At 41.8% G+C, this 18,863-nt stretch overlaps 1 protein-coding gene across 1 annotated transcript in view; it reads left to right on the forward strand.

The window, feature by feature from the left end:
* The window catches only part of RSPO3 (R-spondin 3), a 58,232-nt gene that overhangs the window by 38,005 nt on the left and 1,364 nt on the right, over positions 1 to 18,863 (forward strand). The window lies entirely within an intron of this gene.

Here is an 18,863-nt window from a genome sequence, read left to right on the forward strand (position 1 = left end):
AGATAATTCCTTCAAATGAGGAACCTGTGTTCCCACTCTGTCTGTGCCCTTGGGATTTGTATGCCTGTGTCTGAGACCCTTTTTTTTGTTGTTCTGACATTTATGTTCTCAGTATTCACAGAAGTCTTTCCCATTCACATTCATTCCTTCAGGGAGATCAACTTTTTTTTTTTTTTTAAGAAAGATAATTCTTAATAAAACTGAGGAATATCACACATGAAATATCAGGTTAAAAGAGCTTCAGGGGATGAAATATGGTGACAGGCTAGGAAGGTAAGAATTAAGCTATAAATTGTCTTTCTATTCCTACTGAAATGGGAAAACAAAGCTTTCCAACTTAATCTCCAGGCAACATATCTTCCCTACTGCTACTGTCCCTTATTACACAAAAAGAAATTTCTATTCCCCTTTGAACAATAGAATAACTGCCCAAGAAAGCAAGCCAGGCTCTGTTCTTAAGGCTAGCTATGCCCTGTCAGTGAGTGCAGAAGGAGGTGACAACAGAAACACTTGAAAGGAAAGGGAAAGTCAATAAGTTTGTATTTATTGTTGAGAAATATTGAAAGGCTCTTTTGTATTGTACAACTCCCCATGGCCACTCAGGCATTGCTTTAGAGTTGAACTTCCATGGCATTGGCTTTTCAAGCGTTGCAGCAGACCCGGCAGTGATCAGCAGCGCCGCTAATCTTTTCTCTATGACCCTGAAGAGAGGGTCAGCTCGGTCACTCTTGGCTGTTTCCATGTTGGATAGATGTCTGTGGCTGAGGGATTTAGGTCAAAGACCACATGATGACGGGGTGTGCTCGTCACAGATGCCTCAATGACTTTGCTCGAGACGTTGAGGTCAGCGACAGGATGTTACTCAGTGAAGGCGCTGCTATCGCACAGCAGCAAGGACACGTCTCTGGAACAACTACGCAAAACGAGATAAAGCAGATGAAGGGGGCTTTTTTTCTTTGTTTCCATCTGCTGGTGTGTCATTGGAGCTGATGAGATGTCTTGCAACCCTTTATTTCCCCTTCACTGGCTATGCAATGATCTTTTACTGTGAGAAGATGATAGTATTTTCAGAATGGATGCAAACAAATGGGAATAATGAGGATACAAACAGCTCAATTAGCCTAAAAGATTATTTTTACTTATTTTAACACTAAATTAGTTGATCCCAGAGTGATCTGACATGGTAATTCCCATTTTTTTCACATACGGGCTCCTTTTGTAGTTCAGTCCCATCCAAACCTCTCTGTAATTTATTTCATCATTCTCCTCTTTTAATCCCATGGTGTTGTGTTCTTTTTAGTCTGCATGACTATAAGATATTAAGTTCCATTTTTTTCTTCTTCATTTCTTTCCCTCACACTTTTTGTTTTGTTCACCCAGTGCAGTGTACTGTAACTTTTACCTTCCCACGTGTAACACGTTCTTGGCTCCTACCCTTCATTGACAGATAAAAATTGAGACGTGTTTCCTGTAGCCATGTCTGTTAATGGCAAATAGATGTCCTGGAAAAGCAAAAGAGCTTTCAGAGCTCTTCAAACACTGCAAATTATCCATCAATATTATTTCTTTGCCTAAATAAATGTGCTCTGGCCTAACACAAGTCCCTTTGGACTACTGTCTGCAAATATATGAGATCGACTTTATTGGACGAAAGACAAATATTCTGAATTTCTGATTTTCTGCATACAAAAGTATTTGTGGGGAAAGAATTGCATGTTTTCATGACTAATTCTGCCAAGAAGAGAATATTCACCATATGACTTTCTGTGGAGTCCCAACTAACCCCACCCCCCCCCCCTGCCCAGAGATCAGACAATTTCAAGTACTTTCAGATAATATGTTTTGATCAGTTTGAAGATTATAAAAGAACTCACAAAAATTAGTATTAGTTATGAACAAGAAAGACACCTTAGAAATCTGGGTATTATGCAAGCCAATAGATTGACATTGGTTACACAGCTGCATTACTGTAAGCAAATAAATACATTTCAATTGTTTCTTGTTCTTACATTGAATTTTTGTACGCTGGTGGTGTTTTGATGCTCAGAGGACAGAAGCAATATTAACTTAACTGTGTCCCATTCTGTGCCAATACAAACCAAAGAAAGTTTCTTTTCCTGACAGGCAAAATTTCAAGCACTAGACATGAAAACATAGGAGGGTGAATGTAGAATAGCATGTTTCCTTTTCACTGTGGAATGTAGCACTTGTCACCTTGTACAGTCTGAAAGCTGGATACTGTTATGAGAGGAAGAGGGATAATTTTAGTCAAAATTCAAAAGACTACAACCCCCTGGAGGTGAGGTAGCTTGTCAGCTAATGGTTTGAGCTCTAAGGAGAATAGAGACACTATGATATGACTCTTTTTAAGTTTACAGCAGGAATAAGAGAGAGAGAAATGCCTTTGAGGTGAGGAGCAGAATTCTAGATACAGACTGGTGAACAGAAGGGAACTAAGGGAACAAGATTTGTTGCTAAGGAGTTTTAATGGGGAAGTGCATAAATTTTGGGTTAAAAAAATTAAAATAATAGCTTCTATACTGTATGACATACATGTGAATATAAAACTGCAGGTTCCATTAAATAGCCTAGAGAATTGAGACTCAGCTCATTTCTGTTGTTTCTTTGTACTAGTTCTTCCACCTCTTATATGCCCACATAATGCTTCCCAATATATCAATCAGATAATGTCTGAAGAGGTCTTCAATTGGCTGTTGTGGTGTGAGGAGGGACTCCAAGCAGGATGGGTGCATTTCAGGAGAACCACAGATCAGCCACAGTAAAATAAAAACTGGATTTGAAAAATACTTATGTTCAAGATTAATTTTACCTAGTCTTGGCAACATCAGGTCAGAGCAGAGTTTTGTTGTGTTGATAAATGCGTAGTAATGGCTGTACATCTACTTATTCAAATGTATAGTCTATCCCTATACACTCCATCCTCCAAAGATAAAAGTCTCTTCCCAAGGCAAAGGAGGTCCACACCACTTCAGTAATTCCTCAGAGTACTATTTTTAAGCAAATATTTTTCTGATTAAAAAAAAAAAAAGACTACAATTTTAGATATTTCTGGTATTGACTACTTTTACTTACTCACATTTAAGTCCTAAGCATGGCTATGTGGGAAAGTAAGATGTTCCTATCACAGTCCATTCCACAAGTCACATCCTCTCACTCATATACAGCTCAGTGGCATTTAAAACAAGAGGGCTGGAGCATGTGAGCCAGGGAGACGTCCCAGTACACAGTTCGCTCGTGTAACTGCGGGGTGTCCTGTGTGAAGGTCACTAGTGTGGTTATGGTTAATGACCTTACTCCATGGCAGGTCACAGGACTTCTGAAACCTCAAAATGAACACGATGCTAATTACTGCATCCCTGTGTTTACATATTGTATATGCCAATGGGCCCTAACTCTGGCCTTTGCGAGCCTGAGTTACTATAATTGAGGAATCTGTCTTGTGAAGAGTTTGGTTGTTTATTTTCCATTTGTTGCTGCCAAGAGGGCTTCTCATTTCCTTTCCTTGCAAGGGTTTTGACTCTTTAACTTTAACACATTTCCAGCCTCCAATAGGAGGGCTGCAGAGACCGGGAATCCACTAGCTGCAACACGGAGGGAAATGGCATCCTGGGGATACCCCAAGCAAAGCAGAGCACGGTCAGCACCCAGCTGCCACTGCCACTGCTACTGGCTGGCAGACATGGACACAACCTAGACAAGAGATCTGGATGAACAGGTTTCAGAGAGAAAAAAAAGGTCAAAATGAGTCAAAATAATTTATGAATCCAAACTAGCTAATAGTAGAGGAAATACTGACTAGAAATCAAGGATTGAAAAGGCTGGAAAAAACTATTTTTAACCTTGTAGCATTTTCAAGATTTGATCATAGGCAGTTTTGAAAGTTTACTAAGTTACTACCTGTGAAAAGAGACATTAAAATCTGAACTAATTACTGTAATGTTTAATTTCACGACAAGTTATTTTGTTTGTGCTACTGTGAACATTAAATTCTCATCAAACTCCCAGTTTTGACAGACACACACGAACCACATAAACAGGTAGCACATCCATGCAATGTGCCCGTGTATATATGGTACTATACATAAATGCACACCCTCTGTACACATGCACCATGCCAAGGTTGTGATCTCTGAATAATACGCATCTTGATGAACAGTCAGGTGAAAATGGTTGTGCTCATAGATATGAAAATTAATTTAAGCCCCACAGGGTGCGGGGCTGCTACTGTCTCTGTGCTCCTTGGAAGATGCTCTCTTTTCCTACTACTAGCTCCTCTCTTGCCACCTTCTGCGTCCTCCCTGTCCTGGGCAGCCTGGGAGCAGGGGGGAGATGACTCAGATGCCCTGAGCACCTCTGGAGCATGCTATAAAAAATGTGCTGGACATGCTGTTGATAAAAAGCATCAACCTCACATTAACAGGAACAGTGTCAAAGCTGGGACAGAAGTATGTGGTCAATTGTTCTTGTAAGGGAAGTGAATCGGAAAAAAAAGCTGATTGCATACTTTTATTAAAATGTGAACAATGTGAGAGCTGTCCTCCTCAGATCACTAAACCAAATAAGGGATAGAAATCAGCTTTTTTTCTCTTCTGATCTTCCCTTTTGGTGCCTCCTTGTGCTCCAGAATTGGCTAGCAAACTGTATTTTAGATGCCTGAGCTTTGTAGGAAAAGCTGAAGGGAATACAAGCCCCTCAAGAACCCTTCCTCCTCCCCCTTGCAAAGTATCCATCAGGATTCATTCAGCACTAAATTTCTAGCACCTGACTAAACTCTTCCCTCTTGAATAAAAATGTTTGGGATTGAAAGCTCCAGTTTCAGAAAGGGAAACCCGCATCTGTGTCTATTCCACGAAAGAAAAGAAGGCAGAGGTCTGCTCCTTGCCCACCAAGTCCAGGTCCACCTTCTGGCTTGCCACCAAACCAGCTGGGGCTATTCTCTCCATAGCAGATATGACTGGGGAAGAGGGCAGGTCAAACAGAGTCCTCAAACAAACTCCCAGTTATGTTATGCAGACATGCAGGAGTCTGCCTAGTCTCTGATCTTCCTCCCTGGCACAGCTGGGAACAACTGTGGGACAACTTATTCATGGCACCTTCACCTTCAGCAACTTCCCATCGTTTCAGGGAGAGGCACACAGGAAACTGTGACCACTCTCCCCTCTCAGTGCTGCAGGGCACAGACAATGTGCAAAAGAGCAGTGTGTCATTCTCTCCTACGCCTCATCCCTTCCTTCCTCTGCCGGAACATCCTCGCATACCCACACTGGCCTTCTATCACAGCTCACAGCTAATGCTTCTGAAGTCCTTCCCCTAACTCCTAGTGATGTAAGGAACACTTTCTGAGGAACAGACACGTTTGCCACTGCTGGAAGAAGAAATGAGGCTCCTCCAGGATGTGTGCCCCAGTGGGATACCATCACAACTTCTTTCTGTTGATGCTTGAGTAGACTCCACATCAAGCTGTTTCTCACTTTTGGACAATATTGCTACAAAGTAAATGTGAAGGGACGTGGCTGCTGGGAGCAGGCTCTCACCACCTGGAGACCTAAACCTTTCACTATTTTGACCTGAGTGTCCTGGAAAGAGGAACAAATGCAAGAGAGAAGTTTGATAGGGCATCTATCACATTTAGTCCAAGAATGCAAAACATTTGGGCTATGTGAGCTACAGAGTAAATCAGGCTGTGGATGTTTCAAGCCTAATGGCGACACATCCAGCACTGTTTAATCAGCTAAATCCTGGGCTATGGAACACTTCCATGTATAGCAATGCTGTTATAACACTGCAGTCATGGGCAGCATGGCACTCATTCATTATTGTGTTACAGCTGCCCTCATTTTAAAGGGCCTGATCCAAGACCCACTGAAATCCCATTGACTTCGGAGTATTGTGAATCTAACCATAAAGCAGGGATTTTCAGCATTCCTTTGTAACAAAGTGAAAACAAAGGAGCACTTTTTTGGCCGCTGCTTCTCCTCATCTCTCTGGATATTTGCCTTTTCTTCCCCACCCAAGCAGCTCTGTTTGTTTTTCCCCACCCAGATCTCTGCATCTCCAGTCTCATTGTCTCTCTCAGCTCACTGTCCCTGCCAGCTCTGACACCTGATGCAGCCTTTGGTCTGCTTCGGCTGCCACCTCCCAGCTCTCTTTCACCTTCAAAGCTTTGACAAAGGGGATGAAGTTAAGTACTTGCTGCCATAACCTTGTGTTATAAAGGTCCAAGGAGGCTTCAGAACATTCCCAATGATGATAACATCCAGTGTTATTCTGACAGATCCTAAAGATCGAGAGAGAGGTTGTGGGAATCTCTATGGAAGATTTTTAAGGAGGTTAGACAAACAATCATCAGAGCCAGACTAAGTATAGCAGCTCAGATTCATAGACTAGTAAGGGACTAGATAATTCTTTGATAAGCATTTATAAAATGGCACCAAAATTTCCACAAAAATTTTTCTTGCCTGTTGCTTTCTGCAAAACTCCCGCAAAAAGACAGCATACTGCCTATTTACAGAGCACAAATCCAACAACAGTATAAAGCCTTCTGCTGTCATTTACCAAGCTCGGACTTTTATTTGGGCCTGAGTCAAAGAACTGAAATCAACTTTTCATCATTTTTGTCCAATTTAGTCATTTGCATTGCAGAGATATCTGTTCATGTTTCTCTTGCATTCACCAGCTTTGAATAGTTGTTACAGGAAGAGTAGAGGGCTGGATTTTCTTGCTAATTTATGAGAGATATAAGGTAGCAACTCTCTGCCAATGAAAATGTGTCTATTTTAAGAGCAGATGCAAATATTGTCCATGAGGGGCATATTGCTGTATGATTAGGCCTGAAAGAAAATAAAATAAGGACAGATACAAACAAGTATTATTTTTCAGTACTTTTTGTTGAAGAAATTGTGCAGTGACAAAAAATTATTGGAAGAAAAAAAACAAACATTCTTCATTTAAAAATGTGGGGGCCATGCAAGACTCAGAAAAAGCATTTTCTAAATCTTCTATTTTTAGTTCCTTGAAATTCAAAATGGTAGCAAAAAAATAACTGGTGTTCCATGAGAGAAATGTATACAGCTAACATTAAGGTCAGAATTTGACAATTAACTGTGGGGATTTTCTATTGTTGTTTTGTTTTACAAGCAAAATGACCCAGTAATGAAATTTCTCAATTCTAATCTAATCCTCCCCAATATCTACAGCAAACAGTAGTCCCAGTGTAAAGATTTACAGCTACAGTTATGTCTTTGCTTTGTTCTTGAGCGTGTATTTACTTCTGCCCATTTGCTTTCTGAAATTCTCTCTCATTTGTCATCTGAAGAACTCCATTTAAAAGGAAAACAGGCTTCAGACATGAAACACAGCTACATTCCTGAAACATGAGATGAACAACCTTTAATTCATGCAACCTTTCATTTACAGTAATGTTTAATGGATGGGCTGGTTTCATTATGGACAATGCCTCTCCCTGTCATTAGCCTGCAGAAAGGGCTAAAACTCTTAAACATTTAAAGGAGCTCCATTTCAGGCTCTGTATTCCCTCCTCCCCTCCCTCCCCCACTCCCCATCACCCCTTGTGACTGCCCTTTCTCTAAGTGCACAATCTAAATGCTACACTCTGCAAATTGCACTTATTGCTGGCTTCGAGCGTCGAAGAACCCTTCTGAGCACTTTTTATACAAACCCTCACAAGGTCAAAGTTGGAAAAATCTCAGCTGGTGGACTTGGATCCCATGAGCTAGTGACCATTTATAATTAATATTAATGAATGGCAGATGACAGATGTTTATTGCCTAAGCAGAAACGTGCATTGCTAAACCAGAAGTATTTAGTTTAAATCCAGAGGAACTGACTTTATTTCTTGTATGGATGTGGGGTGGTGGTGGGGAATTCCAGTGGGTGATCCAGCCCTTGCTACCTTTAAGCATGAGCATGGAAACAATAATTCTTTAAAAAAAAATCCTGAGCCCTCTATTTGAAGTACAACATTTGGTCCTTCAAAACATTAACTGCAGTAAGGAGAACTCTCTGCGCACTTTGGCAGCTCTGATTTGCAGCAGTAGTGGTTTTTATCCATACAGTCCAAAGCAGCAAAATTAAAGAACTCTTACCAGTGTTTTACACTTGTGGAACCTGAGAAAGTAATTTAAATATAGTATTATAAAGAAAAAAGTCTTTGTCACTGAGAAAAAGGATTGCATTCCCAGGCACAGTGTATTTTTTGTTGCTGGATTTTTTTTTCCATAGCAGTCTTAAATTAAACTAAAGCTATGATGCATAAATCTTTCAAGTTTAAATGTGACACAATGGAAGATGTAACATGGAGATGGAAGAGTCTTGTCTCTGTGAAAACTTAAGGCTGATGGAATCTCTGGTTTTGATCTGAAAGAAACTCTTACAGCACATAAATTAAATTCCTGGACATAGAGACATCTTGGGTAACATTTTCAAAAGTACAGCCACAATTTCAAGTAACTTCTTAGAGTTTCTGGTTGAGGTTGGAGTAAGAGTCTATTTGTTCTGAATCCCTTGGACAAAGCATCCTGCTCCTTATATATAGTATGTTGCTACAATATGTGTGTACCAATTATTTGCTGTTTTCTTGCTCCTGTGACTTTTACACTGTCTCTAAACTGTTTCTGGGCATGCCATTCCAGACCCTTGCAGACCTAGCCTTTAGTGGCTGCACGGTTGGTCTCATGTCTTATAAAAGAGTGCCAAAGGAGTTGCTAACAAAAGCAGGTGGTCCTTAAATCTGTAGAAATAGTGAGTAATTTCTGCTTTTGGCTGAAGCAGAATTTCTTAGAGCAGGCAAGAAAATGATTAGTTACTCAGTTTCAAAGAGAAGCATGAATATATTTGGTGATTACTGTACAGTGGGCTTCTTCACCTGGAGGCAGGAGGCAGCTGGAGAGAGAGGCTACTGATCCCCACAGTCCCAAATTTTTCCAGAGAGGCTAGAGAGGATCCTGGCTTTGTGCAATACATCATTGTACTGAAAATATCACTTGCTGAACTTTTGTGTCAGGCTCCTTAGAACCTTTCTTGCATTCCAGCAGTTCAGCTCCCATAACCAGCCCTGCTGTATGGGCTGCACAGACACCACAGGAACACCTAGGGGTGTCACCATTTTACCAGCACTGCTGTAACATTCTTAAGGCACCTGCCAAGTTGAAAATAGAACACGCAAGTTGTGCTGAATGGCTATTGTGCACTTTTGGCAGAAACTGTGTGAGACAGGACATGTGGCAGATCTCCTGGTGGATCAGGGCTTCCAGACCTTCCTTAGCACTTGGGGGTGCTCTGTCATGAGAGGCTGAATTCTCATCTCACCGGGGGATGCATCTCCTCCAGCCTTTGGGCCACACGGGCTTGCCTGCATCCATCTCAAGAGCATGGCAGTCAGTTTGTGAAGTATCCTAAGTGAAGTGGGCTCCAGTGATGCACTGTCACACGGCGAAATCATTCTTCACATTCCACTTCCAGCTACTCATAAAGCTGGCTACTCACATCAGTGTGCAAAGCTGTGTTACTACAAAAAGCTCTAAATGCGAAGTTCATCCTCAGAGGAATTTAAAAAGAATAAACTTATCACATTCTTGGGGAAGAAAAAAAAATAAAAGAAGGAAAGACAGCCTGGATAAAATTCACATGGACAACTCCTATCTGTGATTCATGTTAAATTGAAGAATTATGGGCAATATTAAAATATTTGCATTCAAGCTCCTTTTGTGCATATCCACCACAAACCTCACTTAAAAATACTTTTTAAAATATTTTATAGGCACTGATTTTCCAGAGAAATGGAAAATACCAGATTATAAGTCATCACATTTCCCAGAAACTTGCTGATTTCGATGAAGTCCCAGTAGAAAGCAGGCAGGTTTTTGAAACAGCCTTGCCTTTGTGTTAGGTTTCTGGCTGGTATCCTTTCAGCTTGTCCATTGGGTTGGCCTCTGGCTGCCCACCTGGCAGGCTGACAAAGACTCAACAGCCTGAAAACCTGAGATCCCATTGGCAACTTGGTCCAAGATTCCTAGGCTTCACTGGGCTAAATTCTGAATCCTGCTGGCATATAAATTCCCTGAGCCTTTTTCAGAGGCAGCCTATGAGTCTTGGTGATCCCAAAGTCCTTTTCCATAAGCTTCTCTCCACCTGGTAAACTGCCAGGTATTTTCTCAATAGGTAAGAAAAATCCTTCAGAAACACATGAAGATGGCCAAAGTTAAACCTCATGTCACCCTTTTAGAGAGGGAACTTTTGGAGTCTCTGATTCATATGAAATTTAGAAGCCTGACCTGTCACTTTAATCAATGTGAAAATGTATTTGGAAGTATTGGCAATACTTAGAGAGGGGAGGATCAATGCTTTGGCCAGCTCAAATAGTACACACACACTGGAACACAAAACAGTCAATTTTCAACACCTTGACTTGAAAAGTATCCTTGAAAGCAAATTCTTCCTTTAGTTACACCAAACACCAACCTTGGTGACCTCTGTGTGTTTGAGCAAGTACAACACAGGGGTCAGAATCGGGCCTCTGGTGAATTTTGGTAAAAACAGCCTGCCCCTGTGCTGATGGTTTTGCTGAGAGGATCCATCACGAGCTGCTGTCCCCCTGTATGTTACCTGCTGCTGACAGGCTGATCCAGATGTTCAGCTGGCCTGGGGTGCACAGGGACTCCTGTTTACCTGTCAGCACAGGTGTCACCCCAGGCAGAAATGCAAATAAACGATGCTCAGAGTGGAGGGGACAAGTGAACCGTGCCGAGGGGCCAGAGGGGCATCCTGTTGACTCCTCATCTTCCTTTACCTTCCTGGCATATCAGAAAACTTAAGAAAATGTAAGGAGGGGACTCCTGGGGGAGGGTATAGGTGCATCTATACCAGCAAATGAAATGGTGGAAGATGCCCAGGCTCCCTGGTCCTGGTGTATAGTACCAGGGCAGGAACTGCTGTGGTTCAAGTGTTGGAGTCAGCACTTGCAAAATTCATCCAGGATCTGTACCCACTCACCAGTATAGCCCAGCTCTGAGCCATGGTTGGTAATGGAAAAAGGCATTCCTCGGGATGCACCCAGACACTGGGGTCATATAAGTATCATCTGAATTACCAGGTTCCACTGAGGCAACCAGTTTAAGTAAAGCCAAGGAAAACATCTTTTCTCACTTATCCCTCCCTTCAGAGCACACTGAGCACAAATTTGAGTACTAAAGAAACAAGTTTCTTTGGGGGTTTTCTCCATTTTACCATTGTACTTGAAAGAGTTTAAATGTCTGCTGAGGCACTAGCATCTGTCTCTTATCATGTATAACTTTTCTTGATTATTTCTGGAGAGGCAGACTAAACATGCAACTCTGACATAATGCAGCATCACATTTTTATTTCTGGTTTTTTCAAAAGACTGCACCAGCTGAAATAAGTCTCTAAAAAGGACTATATTTATGACCTCAATCCAAGCTAACGGGAGGCCTTGGATTATTGGTGACTAAAAGGAAAAGAGGCCATTACAGATTTTTCTCAATATCTTGATCCTCTAACAACAGGCTTTTGGTACCAATCACTATTACTCCCAGTATTTGTATTGGTTCCTGATTCTCCTAGTCTTGAAAGAGGCCCATCAAGTGGATTTGGACACTCACGGACCTTTCCCCTCTTTTAGGAGAGCTTTATAAACCCAATCCCATTCAGAAGTCACCATTAAAAGTCTCAAAAGAAGAAAATGCCAGTTTCTTAAATACCAGCATGGTCTAGGTCATTTCCTGTCCTAAGGAAAGGGGAGTGATTTTCTGGTCTGCTAATTTGCCATTACTTTCCTGTCTTTGGAAGCTGTGTTCAGACTTTATAAGCTGCGGGTTCTTATAAGATGAAAACCGTTACGTAATTACAAAATTGGTGTTGTTAGCACGTTAATCCTGATTAAAACAAGGCTGCTAGCAAATTCCCTTAGTCCCAACAGACAAGCACGAAGGGAATAAATCCCCACAAGCACTTGTTTGAAGAGACAGCAGTAAATGTCTCCACAAACAGCAAACAGAACTCATTATAGGAATCCTCCTTCTCTGGCTGCTTCTTTGACTGGAGGATATTCTATTTTCAGGCACTGGCAATATCTTTTCTATGGCACTGGAAAGGCACATCCAACCAGTTTCTACTGCAAGAGGTCATCACAAGCCAGGGACTTCCCATAAATCTTGCTTATGAGCTCATGAGTGTAGAAGTGTCATTTCCCAACCATCCACAGAAGAAATTATATCTCCTGACTTCCCATACATCTAACAGGATACAACTTTCTCCTTATCTCCTACAGCAGTGAAAAACCCAACATCTCCTGTCTTGGCGTAACTAATCGCGTAGGCCTCCTCCCATTCCTCTCTGCCTGCTTTATGCCAACAGCTGTGGTGCAGGCCCCAGCTATTTCTGTATTTGGAAACAACATTCTCATTCCTGCTAATGTGCCTCCTTTAGTACTGTTCTTGCAAGGACAAGCTAGCACACACAATGTAAATAAGAACATTTTTCAAGTGAATGCAATCTAGTGGTCCAGATCCTATTTTCAGAGGCAAACAAACCTTAAAGATCCTCATACAAAGACATCTAAAGTCTACATCTAGAGAAGTATTTCCACTCTTCAGAGGTGATAGGACACGTAAGAACAAATTAGTCACCAAGTCCCATAATACAGTTGCTCAACTATAAGTATCAATAGCTTTTGAGGTATAGCATCATCATAGAATCACAGGATGGTTTGGATTAGAATGGGCCTTAAAGATAATCTAATTCAAATCCCCTGCCATGGGCAGGGACACCTTCCACTAGGCCAAGTTTTTTGAAGCTCTACCCAACCTGGTCTTGAACATTTCCAGGAATGGGGCAGTTACAGCTTCTCTGGGCAACCAGTTCTGGAATTTCTTCCTCAGATCTAATGTAAACCTACTGTCTTTCATTTTAAGGACATTCTTCCTTGTCCTGTCACTACCTGCCTTTGTCAAAAGCCTCTTTCCCTTTTTCTTGCAGGCTCCCTTTAGGTACTATAAGGCCACAATTAGGTCACACCAAAGACATCACTTTTCCAGGCTGAACAATTCCAATTCTCTCAGTATATTTCCTCATAGGAGAGGGCTTCATCCCTCTAATCATCCTGGTGTCTCTCCCCTGGACATGCTCTAAAAAGCCAGTGTTCTTCCTGTGCCTGAGACCCCACAGCTGGATGCAGTGTTCCAGGCGGGGTCTTACAAGAGAGGAGAGGCAGAATCCCCTCCCTCGCCCCGCTGGCCATGTTGCTTTGGATGCAATCCAGGACACCACTGGCTTTCTGAGCTGCAGGAGCACATTGCTGGTTAATGTCCAGCCTCACCTATCAGCATTCCCAAGTCCTGCTCAGCAGGGCTGTGCTCCATCTGTTCACCCCCGAGCTTGTACTGGCACTGTGAGTTGTCCCAACACAGGTGCAGCATCTTGAACTTGGTCTTGTTAATCCTCATGAGATTCCCACTTTTGGAGCTTGTCCAGGTATCTTGGATTATCAAAGATCACTACATAGAACTATGGATATGTTACGTGCCTTAAGATCTGTATCTATCTGGACTGGTATGGAAACCAGGTAGGCTACCATCATGCATCTCAACAGCAGGAGAACCAAGGTTTGACCAAGTTACTTGCCCCTTGAATGTCTGTGGACCTTAGCTCTGTTATAATTTTTATCTATATTCTCTTCAGCATTTGGAACCACTGCAGCAATAAGGCAGGCCAGGAAATGCACTGAGTCATGTAGCATCTAGATTGTTCTGAAGTTGTTGACCCTCACACTCCGGCTACCCGGAAATCTAGTGATTATAAAATAGGGCCACAATAGCTAAGAAAAAAAAAAAGAAGAAGAAAAAAAAAAGACTGCTGTGAAAAAAGTTATGCAGTTATGCTGTTTAAACTTCAAAAAGACATACCAGATGAATCAGCCACTTGTGGCTTGGGAATGAAAGGAGAAAGTCCATTGCATCACTGGGCAGCTGGGGGTTTGGAGGGATGTTATCTTGGCAAGTAGTGTGAGTACATGCTACAGGCTATGTTCCAGAAAAAAAATGTATCACTTTTCTTGAAAATGAGAATGATCTGCTCATCTGCATAATATGGCATGACTGTATTGTTGACAGAGCTAGAGTAAGGGAGCTCAGAGCCTGGGGCATGCTTCTCTTCCTGGTTTCTTTGCTCAGCATGGTTTCTTTGCGTCACGCTGTTGTTGTCCAGGCCACATGATGAGGAAAGCATGACAGACTTTTACTCTAAGAGGACAAAAAATGCCTCTGAGAAGGGTGTGGACAGGTGGGAAGGAGAGCAACACAGTGTAGTGGCACGTAACCTTTAGGTTTTGTCCCTGTGCCTCATGGAGGAACAGAGGGACTGGGGCACTGGTACTGCAGCACCAGTGCTGACAGTGCTCCAGCAGCCAGGAAAGCGCCAAGAGGTCAGACAAGGCTGGGAGGGGTGTGAAAGAACACTGTGGCACGTTACAGCAGCAGCATGTGGTCTTTTACTGCAGCTCTTCAGCTTATTACAGTGTAGTGGGGAAGATTTGTGGTCCGTGGTGACAGTCCTAGTAGAAGCAGTGGGACCCTTCCAAAGAGGGACCTGTTACATCAGTGCCTGCAATCCCAACAGGAGCAGTTCCATGCCCCTCTTGCTCCTTTTGCTCTCCCATGGTAAATGCCTTCACGGGAGTGATGAAAGAAATACAATCATCACAAATGTCTGATGGCAGATTCTCATCCCTCTGGGATTTCCATGAAGCCTACCCTGTAATACTTCCCCCCATCAAAGTGAAGCAGTTTGCCCAATCCGATTTTATGTCTTCCTATGGTGTTTTGGGATTTCAGCACCCAAGCCCCCTGTAACAATTTCAGCAGAATATAATAGGTGGGACTAAGTGACAATGCTCACAGCATAAGAAATCTGTCACCTGTGGTAGTTAATCCACATCAGCCATGATTTTCTAAGTAACTCTAAGTCTGTCACACAGTGCTTTTGAGTACCAAGGCCTCCCAAGTCATGGCCAACGCGTCCTCCTGCTAATCCATAAAATACAGCTACAGATCTAGTGGAAATATCACATCCGAGGAGATAATGCACAGGCTTCTCTGAAATACCCTGGCTTGTTTAAATAGATGTATTCAGACACGGATTGCGTAAATACAGACTCGGGAATTTCTTTGACCCGAGGCTATAAAATATATTAACAAGAACTCAGCACCTTGAATCTGATTAGACATGTAATTATATTGTTATCCAAACTAATTTCATGTCTGCATTTAATTTGAACTACTGTACTTATCAAAATTATGGCAAGTCACTAGATTTTCATCAATGTAGGAATTTGCTATTATTAGAAGTAGTAAGGTATCTCCTGTGTACCAGAAAACTCACAGTGCCTGCAGATCAATTCTTCCAGTACAGCTGTGTGTACAAAGCTTTAATTCCAACATAAAAGCTATTTTAATGCCAATTAATTACTTTGTTGTAATATATATTGAAAGTATTATACATTTGTAATACAATAGTTGTAATATATAATATCAGAGATGTATTAGATTCTCATGAATACTTCTCTGATATTATATATATTCTCTTCATAAGCAAAACACTATTGGAAAATATTTCATCTCCTGTCTAAAAATACTTAGCCTATTTTTAAATTTTATTTTTCATTTCGAACCGTTGTATTGAATCTGTAAGAAGAAATAAACGTTAGTAACGTTAGCGCATCACAGCAAGAACTCCGTGACTCATCGGGAAAGCTCACCCGCAGGCAAAGCAAAGCGAAGGCAGACAGTCCAGCGGCAGGAAGGGCACGGGCGGGAGCTTTAGGACACGAGCGGAGGGGACGGCGCGGGGAACCTGCGGCTGCGGAGCCGCGGCGCCCCTGCGCGGGCAGCACGGGCACTGCAGCACGGTCCGGGGACAGCGAGAGAGGGAGACACACACGAGCTCACAATGTTACAGGCTGCAGCCCGGGAGAGCGTTCTAACCAGAACGTTCTTCGGACATGGAATTGAAATTTCCGGAGAATGTATTCCTCCAGGTCATGTTATTGCATTGTTTACTTCTTCGCTGAGTTGCAGTTTTAATAATGGCCTTGCCTTGTCATCTTCTTCAAAGGCAAAGTGGGTCATAGAAATACAGAATGGTTTGGGTTGGAAGGGGCCTTAAACGTCATCTAGTTCCAGCACCCCTGCTGTGGGCAGGAACACCTTCCACAAGACCAGGTTGCTCCAAGCCCCATCCAAACTGGCCACGAACACTTCCAGGGATGGGGCATCCACAGCTTCTCTGGACAACTTGTTTCAGTGCCTCACCACCCTCACCATAAAGAATTTCTTCCTAACATCTAACCTAAATCTCTTCTCTTTTAGTTTAAAATCTCTCCCCCTTGTCCTATCACAATCTGTCCATATAAAGAATCATTCTTCATCTTTTTTTATAATCTGTCTTTAAGTACTGAAAGGCCAACTCTCATTCAGAGATGAACTAGTAAACATAATGGCCCATGTAATTCTTGCACTTTTCATTTCACAGACAGCCAAATGCCCAAATTTTCAATGAATTTCCATGATACCTGATACCCAGTTCAATGTGCTGCTATGAAGTGAGTTTCAGCAAGTAGAAGAAAGAAGAAAAAATACTCAGGAACAAATCTCTGGGAAGAAAAGAGAAGGGATATGACTGACTAGGAGTAACATTACACTGTCACATAAAAATTTTCATTTTTAAAAATAGTAATGAAAGGACCTAAAGAGCCAGCAAAGATGACCCTTCTGTGCTATGTTGCTTTACCATAACATTCTAGGTCTGGAGATCAGATCTTTTCACAAATGGCAGTAGAATGGAGGTGGTAACATCAAACCATGCACAAAACTGCACAGAGGACTCTAAATTAGCTATCCTCAGAGTAGAAGAGAATTACAACTCAGTTTTAAGTGTTTTCCAGAGGTCAGTTTTCCTTGTCGTTTGTAAAGATACCAGTTTGATTGAAACAGAAACAGTAAAGCTGTGCATGGATAAGTCTCTAGCTAGACAAAGATATCTTATTCTTAGCAAATCCACACACATATAAATACGTATATCCTTGTCCATGACTGAATGGGAAACCATTACATGTCATTCCAACACACTTAAAGAACTGTGGCTGGGAAGTCACAGCTGAATGATTTTGGCTAATCACCAAGTGAGTAATGTCAAACACTGAATGTCTGGACAGTTTCCATTCAAATAACATTTCATCTTGGGCCAATAGTATTTACAAACCACTGGAATGAAATCCCATACTGTCATTTATCCATTAGTAAGAGATAGCATTACAAGCTGGGTAAGATGCAGCCTTACTTCTGCATGGAGGTCTCCCAGTTCTCCCAGTGGTAGTAGCCCTTTCTGAGCCTCCCACATCAGTTCTGCAGGTCTCCCCTGCTCACCTCTGGGCATCTTAGATGGCATTTACAAATCCAGAGAGGTATTCAGCAGGTATGTGGGTATATATTCGGGTAATCTCTAACTGGTTCCCTGAAATTTAAGGTGTCATTTTACATTTAAAATTTTAATGTTCCAGAAACAACAAATGATAAAGATATTGGTCACTACTTAATGTGTGTATCTAAACTTTCTCTTGCTCTCCAATCTTAGGCAGTGGTGGTAAAGAATGGAGAAGGTGTAAAATATTCCCATAAGAGCCACACAACAAGGAGAGCATATTCTCACATCTTGCTCCTTGCCTTCTGCATTCTCTTCACCTCCTCTGAATCTCTCTTCTTTTATCTGACCTGCACCCTGAACCTCCTTGGATGGTTATCTGTTCTCAGAACAAAGACACTTTTCCTGCACCTACTCCCTCATTGAGACATACTCCCACAGAGCTCAGTGAGGCATCAAAAACCACTGTCTTTGGTTTTGAGGCAGGAATGAGCAAAATTGATAAAAATTTAGCACCCTCAACAGCAAGAGCTACTGCCAGGTTTGTGTAACTCCCCCTACACCGGTGTAGGAAAGCCTGGATTATCTCTGTTAAAATTTAAAAACAAAAAGTATTCTCTCTGTAACAAAGAAGGATAGATTACTTTCACTAGTATCATTATTGAGATACCATAAAAGAGAGTTTAGCCAGATGTTTTTCAATACTTGTCCAGAAATTTTTCCATGTAAGAAGGCACAGGGGTCAGTATGACATTCTATCAGGAAAGTCTCCAGAGATATTATTGGGATATTTGAAGATATTATTTGGATTCATCTAGCTGCAAGTGAATTTCAGCTGCATTGCTCAGTAGTCCCACACAGACAAAAATCTAATCTGTTTTAGGCTCGTGTGTACTTACTAGTTCAAGCCAATGTCATTCCTGCACTGGTTTGTAAAGCTAAGAAACAGAATCATAGAATGACACAAATGTTTGGTTGGAAGGGATCTTTGAAGATCACCTCTGCCATGGGTAGTGACACCTTTCTCTAGATCAGGTTGCTCAGAGCCCAATCCAGCCTGACTTTGAACAGATCCAGTGATGAGGTATCCACACCTTCTGTGGGCAGCCTGTTCCAGTGCTGCACCACACTCAGCATAAAAAATTTCTTCTTCACATGCAAGCATAAATGCACTCTATTATATCACCTCCACAGCCAATTTACAAAGTTTTAATGTTCCTAAGGTGACAGGATGCTGTATTGGAGAGGTCTGAAGCAGCAACAAATTCCTCCACATCTCACCTGACTTAAAGCAATAAAGTAGTTGAATACCTGATTTTGTGACAATGGTCTAGAGTTTGATTTGAGACACATTTTAGTCTGAAGACCATCACACATCTGTGCTGGAGCAGACA

The sequence above is a fragment of the Motacilla alba genome, chromosome 3 (assembly GCF_015832195.1).
Source record: "Motacilla alba alba isolate MOTALB_02 chromosome 3, Motacilla_alba_V1.0_pri, whole genome shotgun sequence".
Classification (NCBI taxonomy): domain Eukaryota; kingdom Metazoa; phylum Chordata; class Aves; order Passeriformes; family Motacillidae; genus Motacilla; species Motacilla alba.